Source organism: Hyaena hyaena, unplaced genomic scaffold, assembly GCF_003009895.1.
Source record: "Hyaena hyaena isolate Hyena2069 unplaced genomic scaffold, ASM300989v1 scaffold_1115, whole genome shotgun sequence".
Classification (NCBI taxonomy): Eukaryota; Metazoa; Chordata; class Mammalia; order Carnivora; family Hyaenidae; genus Hyaena; species Hyaena hyaena.
The window spans coordinates 245,782-254,824 of record NW_024081743.1 but is presented as its reverse complement, the minus strand read 5'-3'; the positions used below and the strand labels follow the sequence as shown (position 1 = coordinate 254,824).

At 38.4% G+C, this 9,043-nt stretch overlaps 1 pseudogene; it reads left to right on the top strand.

The window, feature by feature from the left end:
* The first annotated feature begins 8,598 nt into the window (after positions 1-8,598).
* LOC120224129 lies at positions 8,599-8,840 on the top strand (annotated as a pseudogene).
* Positions 8,841-9,043: the final 203 nt, after the last annotated feature.

Here is a 9,043-nt window from a genome sequence, read left to right as displayed (position 1 = left end):
TGACGTATACATTTTAAAATGCCTTAAATGGTAAATTTTACATTATGTGCTTTATAACAAAAAAAAGAAAATGTTGGCAAAAAATGGGAGAGGTCATGGAGATATTGGGGCCCTGACCCACCATTTAAATAGTTTGATTACTGTAGAGAGAAGTCCAGCATCTTCCAGTCATTCCAACTACCCTAGCTAAGGTACCAAACCAGTGACTAAAGCTATCTTGAGTTTTCCAGCCATAGTCAAGCTCCCAGCTGAAGGAAACTGCATGAGTGACTCCAGACAATGGCACATAAATCAGAACTGCCCAGTTGAGTCCAACCAACCCACAGAATGAGAATTGATAAATTGTTGATGTTTAAGCCAAAAAAGTAGAAATATAGTGTAGCCCTACGTGATTCAACGGCACATCAAAGTTTACTCCTCCAGAAAGAATGAGATAAGAAGAGATTGTAGCTCACCTCATAGAGAGGAATTCAACAATTAAGTATAACCTTAAATAAAATAATCCACCAGAAACTGACCTGGTCCCAATTCTGAGTAGCATAGGCAATTAGTAGTTAAAAAAAAAAAAAAGAATGGCTATACATACCACTCAGAGCCACATATAGTTTCTTTCTCATCACCTCTCAAATTAATTCTATTCAAATTGGAATATTCGGCCGTTTCACATAGTCGTCGTTTTTTTTTTGGGGAGGGGGGGTTGATATCTACAAGTCTAATACGGTAATAGGCAAGGTCAGTGGTTCTCAAAGAGTGGTAGGTCCAGCAAACCAGCAGCATCAGATTTACTCCAAGTTGCTTGATTGTGTTATATTCCTTTCTCTGCAATGATAATAATTACCACCATATATTGAACACATATTCCATGCAAAAGCGTTAAATATATTATCCTACTAGATGCTTACAAAAGGCATTATAAGTAGTCTTCATCATACCGATGTAGAAATCAATCTCAGAGATGTGAGGTGATCTGCCTAGGATCACACAAACTAGAAATGGAAAGGACTGACATTTGAACCTGATTTGTCTTAATTTCAGAGTCCATGATATAAGCACAACTTTACATTGTCTCTAAAAACCTATCCTATCTGATGCATGCCAACCACACCAAACTGCCACATGAGGCCTTACTGTGGGTTCTTAAAGTCAGGAAGGAAAAAAAAAACCTCAAAGTAAGAGCTTAAATTCAGAGGTGCCAACTCCATCTTTTTAAAACCTAATTCTGTCTTACCTTGTCTAAGAATGCTTCCTTGGATGCATAAACCAGAATTAACTTCTGATTTTCCCATACTTCTACAAAATTTGTAACATGTGACACAATCATCCTAGCTTAACCCCTTGACCTTTTGAGATTAAAAGTGCTGTGTGCTCTGGGGGCACCTGGGTGGCTCAGTCGGTCATTATCTCCTGGTCTGTGGGATGGAGCCCAGTGTTGGACTCTGTGCTGTTAGCACAGAGCCTGCTTAGGTTCTCTCTCTCTCTCTCTGAACTTCCACCCCTCCTCAAAAAAAAAATAAAAAATAAAACTAAAATAAAGTGTTGTATGCTCTGTACACCAATTTCGTGTAATAGAAAACAAGTGTTACATACAGTAGCTTCAAAAATAGCTCTCATTTTCAACAAATGGTGTTGGGAAAACTGGACAGCTACATGCAAAAGAATGAAACTGGACCACTTTCTTACGCTATACACAAAAATAAACTAGAAGTGGATTAAGACCCAAATGTGAGACCTGAAACCATAAAAATCCTAGATGACAGCACAGGCAGTAACCTCTTTTACATTGGCCATAGCAACATTTTTCTAGATATGTCTCCTGAGGTAAGGGAAATAAAAGCAAAAATAAACTATTGGGACTACATCAAAACAAAAAGCTTCTGCATAGTAAAGGAATCAATCAACAAAACTAAAGTGCAACCTACTGAATGGGAGATGTTTGCAAATAACATATCTGATAAAGGGTAATATCCAACATATATTTAAAAAAACTGATACGACTCAACACCCAGAAAAAAAGGGAACTCTTGTACACTGTTGGTGGGAATATAAATTGGTACAGCCATATGGAAAGCAGTATGGAGGGTCCTTTAAAAATTAAAAATAGAATTGGGGCGCCTGGGTGGCTTAGTCGGTTAAGCGTCCAACTTTCACTTAGGTCATGATCTCGCGGTTCGTGGGTTTGAGCCCTGCGTCAGGCTCTGTGCTGACTGCCAGATCGGAGCCTGGAGCCTATTTCAGAGTCTGTATCTCTCTCTCTCTCTGACCCTCCCCTGCTCATGCTGTCTCTCTCTCTCTCTCTCTCTCTCTCTCCTAGAAATAAATAAAAATATAAAAAAATTAAAAATAGAATTTCCATACAATCCTGCAATCACACTTCTGGGTATATATATAAAGGAAATCAAATCTGTTTCTCAAAGAGCTATCTGCACTCCCATGTTCACTGCAGCATTATTACACAATAGCCAAGCTATAGAAACAACTTAAGAGTCCATCAATAGATGAATGGATGGAGAAAATGTCACTGTACATATCTGTGAACATGCACACGCGCGCGCGCACACACACACACACACATTATTCAGCCATAAAAAAGAAGGAAATCCTAACATTTGCAACAGCATGGATGAACATGTAGAGCATTATGCTGTGTACAATAAGTTACCCAGAGAATATTGTTATGATATCACTTGTATGTAGAATCAAAAAAAGGTCAAACTTTGAAACAGAGAGTAGAATGGCAGTTGCCAGGGGCTGGAGTGGGGGAAATGGGGAGATGCTGGTCATAGGGTACAAACTGCCAGTTATTAGATGAATATGTTCTGAGGGTCTAATGTACAGCATGGTGACTATGTCATTATACTGGCCCGGGGCTCCTCTCTCCTACCTCCTAGGAATCCAGATTTCAGAGTTTCCCATCCATTTCAAATACTGTCTTTAGATAACCATATTTCTAGCATTGACCTCCTAATCACAGGATACTCCTACTCCCTGAATACTAGCTCAGGTCTAAACCTAGGAGGCAAAACCAAAGAACACTTCCAATGCAGTTCTACTTAAACTTTGTTGTTCTCCAAAAGGGTATTTTCTAATTAATCCAGTGGCTTTAAGCATAAATTCCCTGGAAACATGACAAATTTATACTCTCTCACACAGAATCTTTTTCAATTTTCAAAGTAAGCAAAACCAAAACCATCTGCAAGCATTAAAAACAGGTACACATTGTTCAAGCCTTGTGCACCTTTCCTTGGCAACTTACTTCCTGCTCCACCTTTTCACTGATCTTTAGTATCATTCATTAAACATATCCTTACTTGCAAGAGTAGCTGTTCTGCTCAGAATTCAGTGGAAATAAGAGCTAAATGAGTTTTTGGTCAATTTTTTATTTTGGGATTATGATAGATTGATTGACATGCAATTGTGAGATATAATACTGAGAGACCATGTGCCATTTATCCCGTTTCACCCAATGGTAATATCTTACAAGACTTGGTAAAATATTACAACCAGAAAATGATGCTGACATACTCAAAATACAAAACCTTTCCATCCTCTGAAGAATGGCTCCTATTGTCCTTTTCTATTCATAGCCACCTCCCTGTCTCACCCCCTCCACACACATCCTGAACCCTAACAACCACATATCTACAATTTTGCAATTTCAAGAATGTTATATAAATGGAATCATACAGTATGTAACTTTTGGGGATTGGGCTTTCCACTCAGCATAATTCAGTGGAAACTCATCCAAGTTGTCTTATGTATCAATAGTTCATTCTTTTTTACTGCATAATAGCATTCTATGTTATGGGTGTACCACAATTTGTCTAGCCATTCACTACTGATATACATCTGAATTGTTTACAGTTTGGGACTATTATGAATAAAGATGTTATGAATATTCATTTACAGGATTTTATGTAACCATGAATTTTCATTTCTCTGGAATAAATGTCCAAGAATGGATTTGCTAGGTCATATTTGCATGTTTAGTCTATAAGTTGCCAAAGGGTTTTCCAGGGTGGATTACTATTTTACATTCCAATTGCAATATATAAGTGATCCAATTTCCAATTTTCCTGGTCCCTCATAAGTAACTGCTGTTGTTACTATTTTTCATTTTAAGCAAGCTGGAAAGTGTGTAGTGATATTTCATTGTAGTTTAATTTGTATTTCACAATTAGCTAATTATGTTGAGCGTCTTTACATGGACTTATTTGCCATCTGTATCCCACCATAGTGAAATGTCTTTTCACATTTTTCCTATTATCTAATTAAATGTTTGGGATATTTATGTATTTTTACCATTGAGTTGTGAGAGTTCTTTATGTATTCTAGATACTAGTTCTTTGTGAGATATGTGGTTTGCAAACATTTTCTCCTGATCTCTATAGGGTCTTTTGCTGAGCAAAATTTTAAATTTTGCTGCGACATCAGTATTTCCTTTTATGGATAATACTTTTGGTTTCAAATATATGAACTCTTTGCCTCACCCTAAAACCCAAAGATTTTCCCCTATGTTTTTCTAAAGGTCATATAGTTTTGAATTTTACAATTAATTCTGTGATCCATTTGAATTAATTTTTATAAAAGCATGAGACTCAGGCAAAGGTTTATTTTGCCTATTTATGTCCAATTGTTCCACCCTCATCTGTGTAAAAGGTTATCCTCACTCCAGTCAATTGCCTTTACAACTTCAACAAAAACCGGTTGGACATATTTGCATATGTCTATTTCTGGGTTCTCTATTTTCTTCCACTGATCTATGTGGCTCTCCCTCTGCCAATACTGTGTTGTTCTGATTACTCTAAATAGATAGTAGCCCTGTATCAGGTAGAATTAACTTGTAATCAATTCTTTCTCAAGATTATTTTAGCTACTCTAGCCCCCTGTGAGACACATATAAATTTTAGAATAATCTTGTCTATGTCTCCAAAATGTGCTGTGATGTTGATAGGAATGTTATTAAACCCATAGATCAGTTGGAGAAACTTGACATACTTGCCGTGTTTGATTTTCCAATTCAAAGACATAAATGTGAGACAAGAAACCATCAAAATTCTAAAGGAGAACACAAGCAACAACCTCTTTGATCTTGGCTGGAGCAGCTTCTTACTAGACACATCACAGAAGGCAAGGGAAATGAAAGCAAACATGAACTATTGGGACTTCATCAAGATAAAAAGTTTCTGCACAGCAAAGGAAGCAATCAACAAAACTAGAAGGCAGCTTAGAGTATAGAAGATATTTGCAAATGATATATCTTACAGAAGGTTAGTATCCAAAAATCTAAAAAAAAACTTACCAAACTCAACACCCAAACACAAACAACCCAGTTAAGAAATGGGCAGAAGACATGAATAGACACTTTTCCAAAGAAGACATCCAGGTGGCTAACAGACACATGAAAAGATGATCAACATCACTCATCATTAGGGAAATACAAATCAAAACCACAGTGAGATACTACTTCGCATCTGTCAGAATGGCTCAAATTATGAACACAAGAAACAACAGGTGTTGGTGAGGATGTAAAGAAAGGTTGCATTGTTGGTGGGAATGCAAACTGGTGCAACCACTCTGGAGAGCAGTATGGAGGCTCCTCAAAAAACTAAAACTAGAAGTACTCTATGATCCAGCAATTTCACTATTAGGTATTTACCCAAAGGATACAAAAATACAGATTGGAAGGGGTAATGCACCCCCGTGTTTATTGCAGCATTATCAACAATAACCAAACCATGGAGAGAGCCCAAATGTCCATCAACTGATGAATGGATGAAGAAGATGTGGTATATATATATATATGCAATTGAATATTACTCAGCTATCAAAAAATGAAATCTTGCCATTTGCAATGATGTGGAACTAGAATATATTATGCTAAGTGAAATAAGTCAATCAGAGAAAGACAAATATATGATTTCACTCATGTGGAATTTAAGAAACAAAACAGTTGAACATATGGGAAGGGGGGGAAGAGAAAAAGGGACACAAAACACAAGAGACTCTTAATGATAGAAAACAAACTGAGGGTTGATGGAGAGAGGTGGGTAGAAGATGGGCTAGATGGGTGATGGGTATCTAGAAGGGCACTAGTTATGATGAGCACTGAGGGTTGTATGTACGTGATGAATCACTGAATTCTACTTCTTAAACCAATATTGTCATGTATATGCACTAAGTAAAATATAAATAACTTTAAAAAACTCAGACTCTTAAATATAGAGAACAAACTAGTGGTTGCCAGAGGAAAGGGGGGTGGGGATGGATGAAATAGGTGCAGGGGATTAAGAGTATACTTATTGTGATGAGCACTGAATAATGTCTGGAATTATTGAATCGCTACATTGTACACTTGAAACTAGTATAACACTATACATTAATTATACTGGAATTTAAAAAAATAAGTAATTTTTTAAAGAAAATGATAGACTGCAAGTAAAGAGACCAGGTAAAAAGTTGCTAACTTTCCTTGTGGTCATCTGCTCCTTTCTAGTCCTACTCTTAATTTCTTAATTCAGATCATAGATGAATGAGGCTACAGGAAGTTAAAATCTGACAGAGAGGAGAAGGTAATAAGCACCCCTAGAAAGAGAAGCAGCCATTTCTAAGCCTGCTTACAAGATAAAGTACAAGCTTCTCTGTCCGTGAAGGCATTCAGACCTGGATCTTAGAAACTTATCTTCTAATTCAGTAGCAGCAATTTGAGATAATAGATTAGACACTTGGTGGAAATAGCCATGAGCATACTAGAACTTCAAGTCACAGCTCAGCTGGGGAAGACAGTCTACAAAATTAGCTATAATGTTATGCAAAAAATAAATAAGTGCATCCTTTTTTTAGGGAGAGGGGGAACCCTGTCCTCCCTCATGCAATTTTGTACTCTTGCATACTATCGAACCCAGCCAATGTCCCATGTTCCAGAACCTTTTAGACATTTCTTCAGTTCCAACTCCTCTATCAAATTGTACCTACCCTTTCTGCACCATTTCCTCTAGCTAAATTAGATAACTGGAATAGAGCTAAGATTTTTATGACTAATCAATCATAAGTTAATAAGTTTGTCTGCCACTCTCAGACAAAATATTTGTATTTTGTAACTTTTTAAAAAGTAAGCTCTATACACAATGTGGGGCTTGAACTCATGACCCTGAGTTCAAGAGACACATGCTCTACATGACTGAGCCAGTCAGGCACCCCCCAAAATATTTACATTTTGGCAAATCCTGATGAAGGGAGGATTCCAAATATAAGTGTTGTATATGTGGATACCTATTCTTTCTATATGTAGGGCTGACCCTATGATACAAGATGGTATACTAGGTCCACCTGGCTCTGGGAATCATGTTGAAGTCAGATAACTCTCCTCTTACTTGCTATAACAAGTAGAGGGATTGATTGGCTCACAGAAAGGATCAAAGCTAGGCGGTTAACTTGATGTTTGACTTAAGTGCACAGACACTTTCTTTCTGGGCCTCTCTGTGGTGCTCCCTGCCCATTGAGTTATACAGGCCCCATGTTATGAACTTATTCCACTCTTCAGAGTTTCAGGAAAGATTTTTCTGACATTGGCTTTATATGACAATGGAATGGAAGGATTTGTCCTATACGAAATGAATTTCTGGCAGACACCAGGGCCTCCCAGACTCCCACTGTAGACAGGGTCAGCTTTCATCCTAACTCTGGTCTCCAAGTACCCAACATACAATGTCAAACCTGGAAGGTATTTTAATGATTACCGACTAAACTTTTTCCTTTCACATATGGGGAAACTGAAGCCAAGACAGGAGAAGGGGCCTTCCCAGGGTCATGCAGGAACCTCTAGTAAAGCCAGAACCATGAATTTTTCCATTTCCCCTTACACTACCTTCTTTTATGCTTGCATTTCTGTGTGGTACTGAGAAAGTTTGTTTCTTTCGCCTCTAATCTCCTGCTCCATTCTAATTTTCAGGACTCTAGGCTCCAATGCATTTATTAACTAGCCCCCAATCAGGTGCCCTCTTCCATGCAAATATTCTTCCTTACCCTCTTTTTATCCTTATATATTCCACTCACTCAGCTCATGCCGAAGACCACAGGTTCTGTCACCTATCTGAGCTAGACAAAATTTTATGGTGATGACCCTGGGAGGTTTAGAGCCTGTCAAATCAAGGAACAACTGCATGAATAAGAGAGGCCTTAGGGCTCTGAGTTTCCACCTTATGCTGTTTCTGACTTTTTCACTTCTCACCCACTTTTCATGTATATGTGCTTTCTACTTCAGCCAAGCCTTGCATCTTCCTATTACTACGCTTTTATGTGAAATGTGCTCATTTCAATATAAAGTCCAATTCAAGTCTTGCATCTTCCTTGTAGCATTCTCTGATAAGCACATCGTGAGTGATTGTTTCCTTCTCTTGACTCTTTTAGCATTTTAAAAATTATTTCTAGGATGATTACAGTTCTATATATTTGAAAGCGGGGGCCATTGTTTATTCATATTTGAATGTATCCTTGGCTCCCAGTCCCAGTCGCTGGCACAGGGCAGGAACTTTTTAAAAAAGAAATGGCTCCTGATCTTGGGCTCCTGCTGGCCACTGTCTGCAGTCATTCTGTGCGGTCATGTCCCTGCTGACACTGCTGCTGCTAAGGGGCCTGACAGGCCTATCCTGGCAGCTTCTGGTGCTGTGTGCCCAGATCCATTCCAACCTGCCACGGGAACCATTGGGCTCACCTCCTGCTTTCTGTGTTTCCTTCTGCCATCAGTCTGGGTCCTGTCACATCGAGAGAGCTATAAGAAGCAAAAGCGAAGGAAGCTGTCCTGTCCCTCACCCTGTGACTTGATCACCCCCAGCCTGTTCTGATCATGTCTGCTGCATTCTGGTCAGCCTTCCCTGGATCATGTCCTTCAATTACAGTGACCTCTTCCGCATTCATGACCTCTTGATTTCTTCATGGTGACATCATGGGACCGCATATACTGGTTTATAAGGCCCTGCTTAGTAGGGCTGCCCTGGTGACAATAAAGTCTATTTAAATCTTGCAAAAAGAAAGAAAGAAAAGGAAA